Source organism: Dendrobates tinctorius, unplaced genomic scaffold (genome assembly GCF_039654945.1).
Source record: "Dendrobates tinctorius isolate UK_male_01 unplaced genomic scaffold, ASM3965494v1 ptg000353l, whole genome shotgun sequence".
Taxonomy (NCBI): Eukaryota; Metazoa; Chordata; class Amphibia; order Anura; family Dendrobatidae; genus Dendrobates; species Dendrobates tinctorius.
Window position 1 is genome coordinate 699,560 of NW_027362019.1, and position 17,749 is coordinate 717,308.

At 56.4% G+C, this 17,749-nt stretch overlaps 1 protein-coding gene across 3 annotated transcripts in view; it reads left to right on the top strand.

Annotated features, from left to right (window-relative positions):
• Positions 1-1,495: 1,495 nt before the first annotated feature.
• TLN1 (talin 1) overlaps positions 1,496-17,749 on the top strand; it is a 133,091-nt gene continuing 116,837 nt past the window's right edge. For 2 of the 3 annotated variants that reach the window (XM_073562485.1, XM_073562488.1), the window contains exon 1: positions 1,496-1,594. The gene's annotated coding sequence lies outside the window, so the exon portion shown is untranslated. Of the gene's footprint in view, positions 1,595-7,242; positions 7,325-17,749 lie in introns of those variants that run through there. The other variant, XM_073562487.1, reaches the window with a different exon arrangement.

Genomic DNA, 17,749 nt, shown 5'->3' on the forward strand with positions numbered 1-17,749 from the left:
CTGCTGTATCTCATCCCTCCCGTGTGACGCCGTCTGCTGTATCTCATCCCTCCGTGTGACGCCGTCTGCTGTATCTGATCCCTCCCGTGTGACGCCGTCTGCTGTATCTCATCCCTCCGTGTGACGCCGTCTGCTGTATCTCATCCCTCCCGTGTGACACCGTCTGCTGTATCTGATCCCTCCCGTGTGACGCTGTCTGCTGTATCTCATCCCTCCCGTGTGACGCCGTCTGCTGTATCTCATCCCTCCCGTGTGACGCCGTCTGCTGTATCTCATCCCTCCCGTGTGACGCCGTCTGCTGTATCTCATCCCTCCGTGTGACGCCGTCTGCTGTATCTCATCCCTCCGTGTGACGCCGTCTGCTGTATCTGATCCCTCCCGTGTGACGCCGTCTGCTGTATCTCATCCCTCCGTGTGACGCCGTCTGCTGTATCTCATCCCTCCCGTGTGACGCCGTCTGCTGTATCTGATCCCTTCCGTGTGACGCCGTCTGCTGTATCTCATCCCTCCCGTGTGACGCCGTCTGCTGTATCTCATCCCTCCCGTGTGACGCCGTCTGCTGTATCTCATCCCTCCCGTGTGACGCCGTCTGCTGTATCTCATCTTTCCCGTGTGACGCCGTCTGCTGTATCTGATCCCTCCCGTGTGACGCCGTCTGCTGTATCTCATCCCTCCCGTGTGACGCCGTCTGCTGTATCTCATCCCTCCCGTGTGACGCCGTCTGCTGTATCTCATCCCTCCGTGTGACGCCGTCTGCTGTATCTGATCCCTCCCGTGTGACGCCGTCTGCTGTATCTCATCCCTCCCGTGTGACGCCGTCTGCTGTATCTCATCCCTCCCGTGTGACGCCGTCTGCTGTATCTCATCCCTCCCGTGTGACGCCGTCTGCTGTATCTCATCCCTCCCGTGTGACGCCGTCTGCTGTATCTCATCCCTCCCGTGTGACGCCGTCTGCTGTATCTCATCTCTCCCGTGTGACGCCGTCTGCTGTATCTCATCCCTCCGTGTGACGCCGTCTGCTGTATCTCATCCCTCCGTGTGACGCCGTCTGCTGTATCTCATCCCTCCGTGTGACGCCGTCTGCTGTATCTCATCCCTCCCGTGTGACGCCGTCTAACTGTATCTCATCCCTCCCGTGTGACGCCGTCTGCTGTATCTCATCCCTCCCGTGTGACGCCGTCTGCTGTATCTCATCCCTCAGTGTGACACCGTTTGCTGTATCTCATCTCTCCCGTGTGACGCCGTCTGCTGTATCTCATCCCTCCCGTGTGACGCCGTCTGCTGTATCTCATCCCTCCCGTGTGACGCCGTCTGCCGTATCTGATCCCAGCTCTCCCTGAGTCCCCCGTTGCCAGTAGTAAAGATGGCGGCTGCGGTCACCGGATGAGGGTCTCTGTCGTGGGCGGTCTGTGCAGAGAGGCCTCTAGTGGCTCGAGGACGGATGGAGCCTGTAGCGGCCTCTAGCGGCGATTGGAGGAATGCAGCGCGGCGCTCCACCCCTGGTGGCAGTAACGCGGCACTGCAGGCAGTGTGGGGGAGAGCGGGACGGGCGGGGTCGGACACTAAGGAGTCAGAGAGACCGGAGAAGTGAGCGGTGAGTGCGGCCCGGGGTCCCGGGGGCCACAGCCCGGCCTGTGTGTGTGTGCGCCGCGTGTCCGGCCCCGGGGGGAGCGCTGGGCGGGGGAACTGTATATACCGCTCGTCACCGCTCCCTGTGTGGTTATCGGTATAACCCCCATATAACGCTGTATACCCCCCATATAACGCTGTATACCCCCATATAACGCTGTATACCCCCCATATAACGCTGTATGCCCCCCATATAACGCTGTATACCCCCCATATAACGCTGTATACCCCCATATAACGCTGTATACCCCCATATAACGCTGTATACCCCCCATATAACGCTGTATACCCCCCATATAACGCTGTATACCCCCCTATAACGCTGTATACCCCCATATAACGCTGTATACCCCCCATATAACGCTGTATACCCCCATGTAACGCTGAATACCCCCCGTATAACGCTGTGTGACCCCCATATAACGCTGTATACCCCCCATATAACGCTGTGTGACCCCCATGTAACGCTGTATACCCCCATGTAACGCTGTATACCCCCCATATAACGCTGTATACCCCCCATATAACGCTGTATACCCCCCATATAACGCTGTATACCCCCATATAACGCTGTATACCCCCCATATAACGCTGTATACCCCCATGTAACGCTGAATACCCCCCGTATAACGCTGTGTGACCCCCATATAACGCTGTATACCCCCCATATAACGCTGTGTGACCCCCATGTAACGCTGTATACCCCCATATAACGCTGTATACCCCCCATATAACGCTGTATACCCCCCATATAACGCTGTATACCCCCCATATAACGCTGTATACCCCCCATATAACGCTGTATACCCCCCATATAACGCTGTATACCCCCCATATAACGCTGTATACCCCCCGTATAACGCTGTATACCCCCCGTATAACGCTGTATACTCCTCGTATAACGCTGTGTGACCCCCCGGTATAACGCTGTGTGACCCCCCGGTATAACGCTGTGTGACCCCCCCCATATAACGCTGTGTGACCCCCCCCATATAACGCTGTGTGACCCCCCCCATATAACGCTGTGTGACCCCCCCCATATAACGCTGTGTGACCCCCCCCATATAACGCTGTGTGACCCCCCCCATATAACTCTGTGTGACCCCGCCATATAACGCTGTGACCCCCCCATATAACGCTGTGTGACCCCCCCATATAACGCTGTGTACCCCCCATATAACGCTGTGTACCCCCCGTATAACGCTGTATACCCCCCGTATAACACTGTATACTCCTCGTATAACGCTGTGTGACCCCCCCATATAACGCTGTGTGACCCCCCCATATAACGCTGTGTGACCCCCCCATATAACGCTGTGTGACCCCCCCCATATAACTCTGTGTGACCCCCCCATATAACTCTGTGTGACCCCCCCATATAACGCTGTGTGACCCCCCCCATATAACGCTGTGTGACCCCCCCCATATAACGCTGTGTGACCCCCCCATATAACGCTGTGTGACCCCCCCCATATAACTCTGTGTGACCCCCCCATATAACTCTGTGTGACCCCCCCCATATAACGCTGTGTGACCCCCCCCATATAACGCTGTGTGACCCCCCCCCATATAACGCTGTGTGACCCCCCATATAACGCTGTGTGACCCCCCCCATATAACTCTGTGTGACCCCGCCATATAACGCTGTGACCCCCCCATATAACTCTGTGTGACCCCCCCATATAACGCTGTGTGACCCCCCCATATAACGCTGTGTACCCCCCGTATAACGCTGTATACCCCCCGTATAACGCTGTATACTCCTCGTATAACGCTGTGTGACCCCCCCCATATAACGCTGTGTGACCCCCCCCATATAACGCTGTGTGACCCCCCCATATAACTCTGTGTGACCCCCCCATATAACTCTGTGTGACCCCCCATATAACTCTGTGTGACCCCCCCATATAACTCTGTGTGACCCCCCCCATATAACGCTGTGTGACCCCCCCATATAACGCTGTGTGACCCCCCCATATAACGCTGTGTGACCCCCCCATATAACGCTGTGTGACCCCCCCACATATAACTCTGTGTATCCCCCCATATAACGCTGTGTACCCCCCGTATAACGCTGTGTACCCCCCGTATAACGCTGTGTACCCCCCGTATAACGCTGTGTACCCCGCCGTATACCCCTCCGTATAGCGCCGTATACTTCCTCGTATAGCGCCGTATACTCTCCGTATAGCGCCGTATGCCCCTCATATAACTCCGTGTGACCCCTCATATGACGCTGTATACTCCTGTGTGTGTGTGTGTGTGTGTGTGTGTATATGTATGTATATATATATATATATATATAATATTTTTTTTTTCTCTTGTGTGTATGTGTATACCTGTTTGTTGCGTCAGTTCTCTTGCTCTGTACGTTGCGCTCGCTGGTCAGTCGCGTCAGTGCTCTCACTCTGTACAGAGCTCTCACTGTCCAGCTAGTCAGTTTCGTCAGTGCTCTTGCTCTGTACGTTGCGCTCGCTGGTCAGTTGCGTCAGTGCTCTTACTCTGTACAGAGCTCTCACTGTCCAGCTGGTCAGTGGCGTCAGTGCTCTTGCTCTGTACGTTGCGCTCGCTGGTCAGTCGCGTCAGTGCTCTCACTCTGACAGAGCTCTCACTGTCCAGCTGGTCAGTTGCGTCAGTTCTCTTGCTCTGTACGTTGCGCTCGCTGGTCAGTCGCGTCAGTGCTCTTACTCTGTACAGAGCTCTCACTGTCCAGCTGGTCAGTGGCGTCAGTGCTCTTGCTCTGTACGTTGCGCTCGCTGGTCAGTCGCGTCAGTGCTCTTGCTCTGTACCATGCGCTCACTGGTCAGTTGCGTCAGTGCTCTCACTCTGTACAGAGCTCTCACTGTCCTGCTGGTCAGTGGCGTCAGTGCTCTTGCTCTGTACGTTGCGCTCGCTGGTCAGTTGCGTCAGTGCTCTCACTCTGTACAGAGCTCTCACTGTCCAGCTGGTCAGTGGCGTCAGTGCTCTTGCTCTGTACGGTGCGCTCGCTGGTCAGTTCTGTTTCTCTGTACGTTGCACTCACCATCTAGCTGGTCTGTTGCGTCAGTGCCCTTGCTCTGTACCGTGCGCTAGCTGGTCAGTTGCGTCAGTTCTCTTGCTCTGCACCGTGCGCTCGCTGTTAAGTTGTTCAGTTGCGTCAGTGCTCTTGTTCTGTACTGTGCGCTCGCTGTTCAGCTGGTCAGTTGCGTCAGTGCTCTTGCTCTGTACTGTGCGCTCGCTGTTCAGCTGGTCAGTTGCGTCAGTGCTCTTGCTCTGTACTGTGCGCTCGCTGTTCAGCTGGTCAGTTGCATCCGTTCTCTTGCTCTGTACCGTGCGCTCGCTGGTCAGTTGCATCAGTGCTCTTGCTTTGTATGGTGCACTCGCTGGTCAGTTGCGTCAGTGCTCTTTCTCTGTATGGTGCGCTTGCTGGTCAGTTGCGTCAGTGCTCTTGCTCTGTATGGTGCGCTTTCTGGTCAGTTGCATCAGTGCTCTTGCTTTGTATGGTGCACTCGCTGGTCAGTTGCGTCAGTGCTCTTACTCTGTATGGTGCGCTTGCTGGTCAGTTGCGTCAGTGCTCTTGCTTTGTATGGTGCGCTTGCTGGTCAGTTGCGTCAGTGCTCTTGCTCTGTATGGTGCGCTTGCTGGTCAGTTGCGTCAGTGCTCTTGCTCTGTATGGTGCGCTTGCTGGTCAGTTGCGTCAGTGCTCTTACTCTGTATGGTGCGCTTGCTGGTCAGTTGCGTCAGTGCTCTTACTCTGTATGGTGCGCTTGCTGGTCAGTTGCGTTAGTGCTCTTGCTCTGTATGGTGCGCTTGCTGGTCAGTTGCGTCAGTGCTCTTGCTCTGTATGGTGCACTCGCTAGTCAGCTGGTCAGTTGCGTCAGTGCTCTTGCTCTGTATGGTGCGCTTGCTGGTCAGTTGCGTCAGTGCTCTTACTCTGTATGGTGCGCTTGCTGGTCAGTTGCGTCAGTGCTCTTACTCTGTATGGTGCGCTTGCTGGTCAGTTGCGTCAGTGCTCTTGCTCTGTATGGTGCGCTTGCTGGTCAGTTGCGTCAGTGCTCTTGCTCTGTATGGTGCGCTTGCTGGTCAGTTGCGTCAGTGCCCTTGCTCTGTATGGTGCGCTTGCTGGTCAGTTGCGTCAGTGCTCTTGCTCTGTATGGTGCGCTTGCTGGTCAGTTGCGTCAGTGCTCTTGCTCTGTATGGTGCGCTTGCTGGTCAGTTGCGTCAGTGCTCTTGCTCTGTATGGTGCGCTTGCTGGTCAGTTGCGTCAGTGCTCTTGCTCTGTATGGTGCGCTTGCTGGTCAGTTGCGTCAGTGCTCTTGCTCTGTACCTTTCGCTCAATGTTCAGCTGGTCAGTTGCATCAGTGCTCTTGCCCTGTACCGTGCGCTCGCTGGTCAGTTGCATCAGTGCTCTTGCTTTGTATGGTGCACTCGCTAGTCAGCTGGTCAGTTGCGTCAGTGCTTTTGCTCTGTACCGTGCGCTCTCGCTATTCAGCTGGTCTCTCTCGCCTCTGCTCTTTTCCTGTACTGCACACACTCACCATCCAGCTGGTCAGTTGAGTGAATTTTTATTCTTATGCGTGGTGAGCTTGTCATTCTTCTAATTAACCCTTTTTGTTTTTTATAAAATGTATGTAAATTAAATCTCGCTGACTGGACAGTGGAATCATTATTATTATCCCTGCCTGACTCACGCTCTACGCAGGGCTGTGGAGTTGGAGTTGTGGAGTCGGAGTTGGAGTCGGTATAAAATGGAGCGACTCCGACTCCTAAAATATATAATATATTGGGTACAGTAGTTCAATGCAGAATGTGCTGAATATTTTTTTATAGGAGTTTGGGAAAGTTATGAAATGTCCTATAAATGACTGTTCTATTCCTGATCTAAGTCTACATTCACACACGGCGTTTTTCCTGTGTTTTTTGAGGATACGTTTTTCAGCTGCAAAAGCTGATCATCTTTTTAAAAAACTGCATCACCTGAAAGGTTTTTGAGCTCATAGATAATGTTTTCAATAGCAAAAGCAGATTAGAAATCTGCTCTATCTATATATCCATTTATCCATATCTGTCTATCCATATCGTATCTGTACCAAAAAGAATGAAAACCGGGTAGTACACCAATATATATTCTGTTCTATCTAAATATCTTGATTATTGGATCATAAAAATGATTAAATGTCTGATGTTCACATTGTACTACAATAAATTTTTCACTTAAATATAAGCAATATATGTGGGAGTCGGAGTCGGTGTAAGGGAAATTGAGGAGTCGGAGTCTTACCGACTCCACAGCCCTGGCTCTATGTCCTGTCTTGCTTGCTCTCTGCCCCGGCGCTTTGCCCGTCCGGCTCCTCGGCCCCGGCGCTTTGCCCGTCCGGCTCCTCGGCCCCGGCGCTTTGCCCGTCCGGCTCCTCGGCCCCGGCGCTTTGCCCGTCCGGCTCCTCGGCCCCGGCGCTTTGCCCGTCCGTTCTCTATCTTGCTTGCTCTTGGCCTGGTCTCTTTCCCTGTCCTGCTCTCCGTCCTGCCTCGTGTGCTGTCTATCTGGGGCGCTCTCAGCCCTGTCTCTCTGGTTTCTGCTCTCTGTCTCTGGTGCACTCACTTCCTGTTGCTTCATCTTGGGCACATCCTCCTGTTTAACTCCTTCCTGCCGCGTTTGCTTGTCACGTTCGCTCACTCTGGGTGATGGACATGATTTGAGAAGTTGGACATCTCCTTGGTGAGTCACATTTGTCCATTTCCCCCGTTGTCTCGCCTCTGCAGAGATCTTTACTGTCCCGGCAGCTCCTCATTGTGTAGGGGGATCAGGTCCTGAAACGCGTGAGCTCACTTTTTTCCATATATGCCTTATGTGTAAGTCTGGGTGTTTCCACCCCGTGTGTCACCCGGCGGGAGAGCGGGCGGCGCCTCTAGCTCCAGAATTCATGCCTGGAGGATACAGACTCTGATCGGTATGTAGTAATCACAGAGGCGGATGACAGACGTGACGAGCGCAGGAATGCATCACTGCGAGCTGAGGAAGAGACAGGACAGAGGACTCCGAGGAGAGCGGGGGGCACAGGGCTCCGGGCCGTGTACGGAGGGGGGCGCAGGGCTCCGGGCCGTGTACGGAGGGGGGCGCAGGGCTCCGGGCCGTGTACGGAGGGGGGCGCAGGGCTCCGGGCCGTGTACGGAGGGGGGCGCAGGGCTCCGGGCCGTGTACGGAGGGGGGCGCAGGGCTCCGGGCCGTGTACGGAGGGGGGCGCAGGGCTCCGGGCCGTGTACGGAGGGGGGCGCAGGGCTCCGGGCCGTGTACGGAGGGGGGCGCAGGGCTCCGGGCCGTGTACGGAGGGGGGCGCAGGGCTCCGGGCCGTGTACGGAGGGGGGCGCAGGGCTCCGGGCCGTGTACGGAGGGGGGCGCAGGGCTCCGGGCCGTGTACGGAGGGGGGCGCAGGGCTCCGGGCCGTGTACGGAGGGGGGCGCAGGGCTCCGGGCCGTGTACGGAGGGGGGCGCAGGGCTCCGGGCCGTGTACGGAGGGGGGCGCAGGGCTCCGGGCCGTGTACGGAGGGGGGCGCAGGGCTCCGGGCCGTGTACGGAGGGGGGCGCAGGGCTCCGGGCCGTGTACGGAGGGGGGCGCAGGGCTCCGGGCCGTGTACGGAGGGGGGCGCAGGGCTCCGGGCCGTGTACGGAGGGGGGCGCAGGGCTCCGGGCCGTGTACGGTGGGGGGCGCAGGGCTCCGGGCCGTGTACGGAGGGGGGCGCAGGGCTCCGGGCCGTGTACGGTGGGGGGCGCAGGGCTCCGGGCCGTGTACGGTGGGGGGCGCAGGGCTCCGGGCCGTGTACGGTGGGGGGCGCAGGGCTCCGGGCCGTGTACGGAGGGGGGCGCAGGGCTCCGGGCCGTGTACGGAGGGGGGCGCAGGGCTCCGGGCCGTGTACGGAGGGGGGCGCAGGGCTCCGGGCCGTGTACGGAGGGGGGCGCAGGGCTCCGGGCCGTGTACGGAGGGGGGCGCAGGGCTCCGGGCCGTGTACGGAGGGGGGCGCAGGGCTCCGGGCCGTGTACGGAGGGGGGCGCAGGGCTCCGGGCCGTGTACGGAGGGGGGCGCAGGGCTCCGGGCCGTGTACGGAGGGGGGCGCAGGGCTCCGGGCCGTGTACGGAGGGGGGCGCAGGGCTCCGGGCCGTGTACGGAGGGGGGCGCAGGGCTCCGGGCCGTGTACGGAGGGGGGCGCAGGGCTCCGGGCCGTGTACGGAGGGGGGCGCAGGGCTCCGGGCCGTGTACGGAGGGGGGCGCAGGGCTCCGGGCCGTGTACGGAGGGGGGCGCAGGGCTCCGGGCCGTGTACGGAGGGGGGCGCAGGGCTCCGGGCCGTGTACGGAGGGGGGCGCAGGGCTCCGGGCCGTGTACGGAGGGGGGCGCAGGGCTCCGGGCCGTGTACGGAGGGGGGCGCAGGGCTCCGGGCCGTGTACGGAGGGGGGCGCTGGGGAGCGGGCTGAGTATGGAGTGGAGCATGGGTCTTGGCTCCTTCTTGCAGGGGGTCTGGTTTTCCGTCTCGCTCCCCCCTCGTGGTTGTGGTTTGCTATCAGTTGGCTCCGTGTTGTAGGACTTGTCTGTGGCTGCGTCCTTCTTTGCGCAGAGGCTGAGCGCAGTGCTGTGTAGGATGTCTGCGCGCTCCGATAGTCTTGCTGTCACTTTTGGCCAGTGGTGGATTTCTGTTGATGTACTGTGATCAATGTATGACAGAGCGGACCCTGATCCACCCGTCGCCTGCATCATTTGGGAGCCATTATTGGTTCATATATATATATATATAATCTTACACCATGCCAGGCTCATACGTGAGTGACACCGTCACCCCGGGCTTCTGTGTAACTGACACCATTGCCCCCGGTCCTTGCGTCACCCCGGGCTCGTACGTCAGTGACGCCGTCACCCCGGGCTCGTACGTCAGTGACGCCGTCACCCCGGGCTCGTACGTCAGTGACGCCGTCACCCCGGGCTCGTACGTCAGTGACGCCGTCACCCCGGGCTCGTACGTCAGTGACGCCGTCACCCCGGGCTCGTACGTCAGTGACGCCGTCACCCCGGGCTCGTACGTCAGTGACGCCGTCACCCCGGGCTCGTACGTCAGTGACGCCGTCACCCCGGGCTCGTACGTCAGTGACGCCGTCACCCCGGGCTCGTACGTCAGTGACGCCGTCACCCCGGGCTCGTACGTCAGTGACGCCGTCACCCCGGGCTCGTACGTCAGTGACGCCGTCACCCCGGGCTCGTACGTCAGTGACGCCGTCACCCCGGGCTCGTACGTCAGTGACGCCGTCACCCCGGGCTCGTACGTCAGTGACGCCGTCACCCCGGGCTCGTACGTCAGTGACGCCGTCACCCCGGGCTCGTACGTCAGTGACGCCGTCACCCCGGGCTCGTACGTCAGTGACGCCGTCACCCCGGGCTCGTACGTCAGTACGATGTAATGTGCACATTTTAGAATCAGACTGAAGGAGGCAAACACCACGAAGGAACAGATATGGAAGCAAGGAGTAAATGTGTGTGACACGTGCCAGAGTGTTACCCCTCAGATTCCTCCTGCGCCCCCTGGTACTCTGATTAGGGCTTTACGCCCCTCGTCATTCAGCAGTTTCTCCAGGCCGTTTGGACTTTTTCCCGGAGCTGCTGAGATCTTGTTGGTGCTTTGCCTTCACCCTAGGTCCAACTCAACCCAAACCATCGGCACTCCTCTGAGGCCGGGCGATTGTGGAGGACATGTCCTGTGATGTAGCCTCTATCCCCATCCCTCTCCTTGGTCACATCTCCCTTGCATTGCCTGGAGGAGTTCGGAACCATAGTCCTGATATATCACAAATGATGGTCCACGAAGCGCAAACCAGAACCGTCTGGTGGCTGTGCTCTGAGTAATGGGCCTTGTATTGGTAATCCCCTATATTGTCATCAGCTGAGCCCCCCTCATGACACCACCTTTCTATGATTCATGGTGGACACTAGTCATGGAGAAACCATCCTCTCACCTCCTCTCACAAAGGCTTGGTGGTGGGAAAATAAACCTCATTTGGATGCTTCATAGCACCAAGCAGATTTCTACTCCTCTGATTTCCAGTCTTGGTGTTGTTCGCTCGATCAGTATCATCCTTGTTTGCCGCCCCTGGTGGCACCTGCTTCTCGCTTGCCACCCTCTGTGACGGCTGCTTCTCGCTTGCCTCCCTCGGTGGCACCTGCTTTTCGCTTGCCTCCCTCGGTGGCGGCAGCTTCTCGCTTGCCTCCCTCGGCGGCGGCAGCTTCTCGCTTGCCTCCCTCGGCGGCGGCAGCTTCTCGCTTGCCTCCCTCGGCGGCGGCAGCTTCTCGCTTGCCTCCCTCGGCGGCGGCAGCTTCTCGCTTGCCTCCCTCGGCGGCGGCAGCTTCTCGCTTGCCTCCCTCGGCGGCGGCAGCTTCTCGCTTGCCTCCATCGGCGGCGTCAGCTTCTCGCTTGCCTCCCTCGGCGGCGGCAGCTTCTCGCTTGCCTCCCTCGGCGGCGGCAGCTTCTCGCTTGCCTCCCTCGGCGGCGGCAGCTTCTCGCTTGCCTCCCTCGGCGGCGGCAGCTTCTCGCTTGCCTCCCTCGGCGGCGGCAGCTTCTCGCTTGCCTCCCTCGGCGGCGGCAGCTTCTCGCTTGCCTCCCTCGGCGGCGGCAGCTTCTCGCTTGCCTCCCTCGGCGGCGCCTGCTTCTCGTTTGCCTCTCTTGGCGGCGGCAGCTTCTCGCTTGCCTCCCTCGGTGGCGGCGGCTGCTCGTCTGCGCTCCTCGGGAGGCGGCGGCTGCTCGTCTGCGCTCCTCGGGAGGCGGCGGCTGCTCGTCTGCGCTCCTCGGGAGGCGGCGGCTGCGCTCCTCCGTAGTCTTTATCGTACAGAATTGCAGAGCACCTTTACACTGCACCAGATACAATACACCACATTGTGAAGCAGCCTCACGTCTTGCAGAGGCCTGTGGTGATACAGAGACACCTTTTTTTTGTGAATCGATCAGCAGAGGCCGCAGGTGGCAGAAGCGTCTTGTGCTGAGGAACGCCTGCTGGATAGTGACATAAGTAGCAGCCGATGCAACGAGTCCTGTACTCCACCGAGCGTCCATGTCTTGTATGTTACTACTGTGTGTCTCTGCTCAACGTAGCGCCGGCTGCTTCTTCAGAGACGTCACAGACGTTCACGGGGTCGCTGCTGTCATCAAGGACGTCAGTTCAGTCTCTTCCTTCATACAAGTGGTGTAAAGCGGTCATCAGAGTGACGGGGGCACCGCGGAATCTGAGAAGCCGCACGCTCTGGACTATCACACTGGTGCCTCCTTCCAGGCTTGCTGAGGAGCTTGTGCTTGGATTCAAGAAGTCCTCTGCGATAGATCCATGAGTGACCGGTGTGTAGCTGCAGACGACTGCTGACACAACACAGCTAAACTGCTAAAGGGGGGTCCTGGCTCCTCTATGGCTCCCGGTGAAGGGTGGTCCCGGGTGGTCCTGGCTGCTCTGTGGCTCCCGGCTTCTCTACGGCTCCTGGTGAAGGGGGGGGGCATTCTTGATGCTCTGTGGCTCCCGGTCATGTATCTAGGGGTCCTGTATGTGTGTATATAACTAATATATACATTATATAGGCTGTATCCTCCACTGTACGGTGTGTGTATATATACAAGCTGTGTCCTCCGCTGTTTCTCGGCTGCTCTGTGGCTCCTAGTTGGGGGCTCCCAGCTGCTCTGTGGCTCCTAGTTGGGGGGGGGGGTCCCGGCTGCTCTGTCGCTCCTAGTTGGGGGGGGGGGGGTCCCGGCTGCTCTGTGGCTCCTAGTTGGGGGGGGGGGGGGGGTCCCGGCTGCTCTGTGGCTCCTAGTTGGGGGGGGGGGTCCCGGCTGCTCTGTGGCTCCTAGTTGGGGGGGGGGGGTCCCGGCTGCTCTGTGGCTCCTAGTTGGGGGGGGGGGTCCCGGCTGCTCTGTGGCTCCTAGTTGGGGGGGGTCTCGGCTGCTCTGTGGCTCCTAGTTGGGGGGGGTTCTCGGCTGCTCTGTGGCTCCTAGTTGGGGGGGGTCTCGGCTGCTCTGTGGCTCCTAGTTGGGGGGGGTTCTCGGCTGCTCTGTGGCTCCTAGTTGGGGGGGGTCTCGGCTGCTCTGTGGCTCCTAGTTGGGGGGGTCTCGGCTGCTCTGTGGCTCCTAGTTGGGGGGGTCCCGGCTGCTCTGTGGCTCCTAGTTGGGGGGATCCCGGCTGCTCTGTGGCTCCTAGTTGGGGGGGTCCCGGCTGCTCTGTGGCTCCTAGTTGGGGGGGTCCCGGCTGCTCTGTGGCTCCTAGTTGGGGGGGTCCCGGCTGCTCTGTGGCTCCTAGTTGGGGGAGTCCCGGCTGCTCTGTGGCTCCTAGTTGGGGGGGTCCCGGCTGCTCTGTGGCTCCTAGTTGGGGGGGTCCCGGCTGCTCTGTGGCTCCTAGTTGGGGGGTCCCGGCTGCTCTGTGGCTCCTAGTTGGGGGGATCCCGGCTGCTCTGTGGCTCCTAGTTGGGGGGGTCCCGGCTGCTCTGTGGCTCCTAGTTGGGGGGGTCCCGGCTGCTCTGTGGCTCCTAGTTGGGGGGGTCCCGGCTGCTCTGTGGTTCCCAGCTTCTCTTGCTGTGTAACATGTTGCTGATTTTGATGCAGATCCGCAGCGTTTTTGGACGTGTGGAACTGCATCAAATCCGCAGTGTAGTGCACAACCAATGTAAGTCAATGAGAATTACAGAATTCCTGTGCACACGCTGTGGAAAAATACGCGCGGATTTGCAGCGTTTTATTTTCTGCAGCATGCCAATTTTTTTTTTTTTTTGCGGATCCTCAGCATTTCTGCACCTATTGACTTCCATTGAGTCAGTCAAATCCGCAGCAAAACCACAGGTGTAAAAAGATCTGCGGTTTTGCTTCAGATAGGGAGGGGGAAGAGTGTGCAGGTCTGTGTGCAGGGTCTGCGGGTGTGTTCGTGGCTGTGTGTAGGCAGGCATTGTCCGATGGGACTAGCAGTACCATTCGGCTATGTCTGCCACAGTGACAGCATTAGCTGATGATGTGACAGTAGTAGTCCCATCATCCGGCTACTGTGTTGAGTAGTTAAAAAAATAAATAAATAAATAAAATAAAAAAAACACATATACACATACAGTACACATACCAAACAGCTACTCCCTGACGCCCTCAATCATCTGCCAAAAAAATAAAATAAACCAACAGTATACTCCCTGTTTCGATGTAATCCATTTATGAGTGTCCCACGACGATCTCCCACGTAGACCTGTCACATCAAGAGATGTGACCGCTCTACAGGGGCTCCAGTGTATAGTGACCGGAGATAATCCTCCCGCTGTGGATCACTCTGCCGCCTAGTCACTTGCTGCACTGCTGTTTGAAAAAATTCTCACACAGCAATTGTGCAGAAAAGAGAGAGCAGGGGAACTACACTGCGGGAGTATTATCTCCGGTCAGTGTGTCATCTGAGGCCCTGTAGAGCGGTCACATATCCTGATGTAACAGCTCTATAGGGGAGATCATCGTGGGACACTCGTTATTAAATGGATTACGTCGGAACGGAGTATTTGCGTTGGTTTTTTTTTTTGCAGGTGATCGAGGGCGTCACAGGAATTGGGCATATAATAAATATGGCAAAGTGTGTTGTGTTTTATTTCATTTATTTCATTAAAAAAATTCAGCCCCCCCCCCCTGGAACTTTTCAACCTTTTCCCACATATCATGCTTCAAACATAAAGATACCAATTGTAAATTTATGGGGAAGAATCAACAACTAGTGGGACACAATTGTGAAGTTGAACAAAATTTATTGGTTATTTTAGATTTTTGTGTCCCACCTACTCTGTGGTTCCCGACTTCTCTTAGACTACCGGTGAAGGGTCCTGGCTGCTTGGTGGTTCCCGGTTGGGGGTCCTGACAACTCTGTGGTTCCTGGCTTCTCTTAGACTACCGGTGAAGGGTCCTGGCTGCTTGGTGGTTCCCGGTTGGGGGTCCTGACTACTCTGTGGTCCCCGGCTTCTCTTAGACTACTGGTGAAGGGTCCTGGCTGCTTCATGGTTCCCGGTTGGGGGTCCTGACTACTGTGGTTCCTGGCTTCTCTTAGACTACTGGTGAAGGGTCCTGACGCTGCTCGGTGGTTCCCCCCGGTTGGGGGTCCTGACTACTCAGTGGTTCCCGCCTTCTCTTAGACTACCGGTGAAGTGTCCTGGCTGCTCAGTGGCTTCCGATTGGGGGTCCTGACTACTCTGTGGTTCCCGGCTTCTCTTAGATTCCTGGGGAAGGGTCCTGGCTGCTCAGTGGCTTCCGATTGGGGGTCCTGACTACTCTCTGGTTCCCGACTTGTCTTAGACTACTGGTGAAGGGTCCTGACTACTCGGTGGTTCCCGGCTTCTCTTAGATTCCCGGTGAAGGTTCCCGGTTGGGGGTCCTGACTACTTGGTGGTTCCCGGAGAAGGCTCCCGCTCGTGTATCCCCAGGGTCCTGGATGTCATTAGTGTATGACAGACGTTGCACTGAGGTTCCTAGATAACGTTCAGACTGCACAGGATGCAACATTGCGTCTGTGCACGATTTCAGAAGATTTTTATTGTCTCCATGGATGCTCTACAGAAGTGTCCCGTAATGCCGGTGTGCTGGAGCTTATGGGCTTACCGTATACACTTGTTGGTGTGGATGGACATTCCTGTAGAAAGCTGCGGGAAGACGGAAAAGTGACTGTGCCTCCCTCCCCCTCAGTCTCTGACACTTCTCTCTATATAAGGGCAAGACACTCGGATCTCACCACTTCCTGTGTAATCAGCTTCCTCCGACCTCATATCCCCCGCTGTAGTGTATATACAGGCTGTATCCTCCGCTGTAGTGTGTGTATATACAGGCTGTATCCCCCGCTGTAGTGTATATACAGGCTGTATCCTCCGCTGTAGTGTGTGTATATACAGGCTGTATCCTCCGCTGCAGTGTATATACAGGCTGTATCCTCCGCTGTAGTGTATATACAGGCTGTATCCTCCACTGTAGTGTATATATACAGGCTGTATCCTCCGCTGTAGTGTATATATACAGGCTGTATCCTCCGCTGTAGTGTATATACAGGCTGTATCCTCCGCTGTAGTGTGTGTATATACAGGCTGTATCCCCCGCTGTAGTGTATATACAGGCTGTATCCTCCGCTGTAGTGTGTGTATATACAGGCTGTATCCCCCGCTGTAGTGTATATACAGGCTGTATCCTCCGCTGTAGTGTGTGTATATACAGGCTGTATCCTCCGCTGCAGTGTATATACAGGCTGTATCCTCCGCTGTAGTGTATATACAGGCTGTATCCTCCGCTGTAGTGTATATATACAGGCTGTATCCTCCGCTGTAGTGTATATATACAGGCTGTATCCTCCGCTGTAGTGTATATATACAGGCTGTATCCCCCGCTGTAGTGTATATACAGGCTGTATCCCCCGCTGTAGTGTGTATACAGGCTGTATCCTCCGCTGTAGTGTATATATACAGGCTGTATCCCCCGCTGTAGTGTGTATATATACAGGCTGTATCCCCCGCTGTAGTGTGTATATACAGGCTGTATCCTCCGCTGTAGTGTATATATACAGGCTGTATCCCCCGCTGTAGTGTGTATACAGGCTGTATCCTCCGCTGTAGTGTATATACAGGCTGTATCCTCCGCTGTAGTGTATATATACAGGCTGTATCCTCCGCTGTAGTGTGTATATATACAGGCTGTATCCCCCGCTGTAGTGTATATATACAGGCTGTATCCCCCGCTGTAGTGTATATACAGGCTGTATCCTCCACTGTAGTGTGTGTATACAGGCTGTATCCCCCGCTGTAGTGTATATACAGGCTGTATCCTCCGCTGTAGTGTGTGTATATACAGGCTGTATCCCCCGCTGTAGTGTGTATATACAGGCTGTATCCCCCGCTGTAGTGTGTGTATATACAGGCTGTATCCTCCGCTGTAGTGTGTGTATATACAGGCTGTATCCCCCGCTGTAGTGTGTGTATATACAGGCTGTATCCTCCGCTGTAGTGTATATATACAGGCTGTATCCCCCGCTGTAGTGTATATACAGGCTGTATCCCCCGCTGTAGTGTATATACAGGCTGTATCCTCCACTGTAGTGTATATATACAGGCTGTATCCCCCGCTGTAGTGTATATATACAGGCTGTATCCCCCGCTGTAGTGTATATACAGGCTGTATCCCCCGCTGTAGTGTATATACAGGCTGTATCCTCCACTGTAGTGTGTGTATACAGGCTGTATCCCCCGCTGTAGTGTGTATATATACAGGCTGTATCCTCCGCTGTAGTGTGTGTATATACAGGCTGTATCCCCCGCTGTAGTGTGTATATACAGGCTGTATCCTCCGCTGTAGTGTATATATACAGGCTGTATCCCCCGCTGTAGTGTGTATATACAGGCTGTATCCTCCGCTGTAGTGTATATATACAGGCTGTATCCCCCGCTGTAGTGTGTATACAGGCTGTATCCTCCGCTGTAGTGTATATACAGGCTGTATCCTCCGCTGTAGTGTATATATACAGGCTGTATCCTCCGCTGTAGTGTGTATATATACAGGCTGTATCCCCCGCTGTAGTGTATATATACAGGCTGTATCCCCCGCTGTAGTGTATATACAGGCTGTATCCTCCACTGTAGTGTGTGTATACAGGCTGTATCCCCCGCTGTAGTGTGTATATACAGGCTGTATCCCCCGCTGTAGTGTATATATACAGGCTGTATCCCCCGCTGTAGTGTATATATACAGGCTGTATCCCCCGCTGTAGTGTATATATACAGGCTGTATCCCCCGCTGTAGTGTATATATACAGGCTGTATCCCCCGCTGTAGTGTATATACAGGCTGTATCCTCCGCTGTAGTGTATATACAGGCTGTATCCCCCGCTGTAGTGTATATATACAGGCTGTATCCTCCACTGTAGTGTGTGTATACAGGCTGTATCCCCCGCTGTAGTGTATATATACAGGCTGTATCCCCCGCTGTAGTGTGTATATACAGGCTGTATCCTCCGCTGTAGTGTATATATACAGGCTGTATCCCCCGCTGTAGTGTGTATATACAGGCTGTATCCCCCGCTGTAGTGTATATATACAGGCTGTATCCTCCGCTGTAGTGTATATATACAGGCTGTATCCCCCG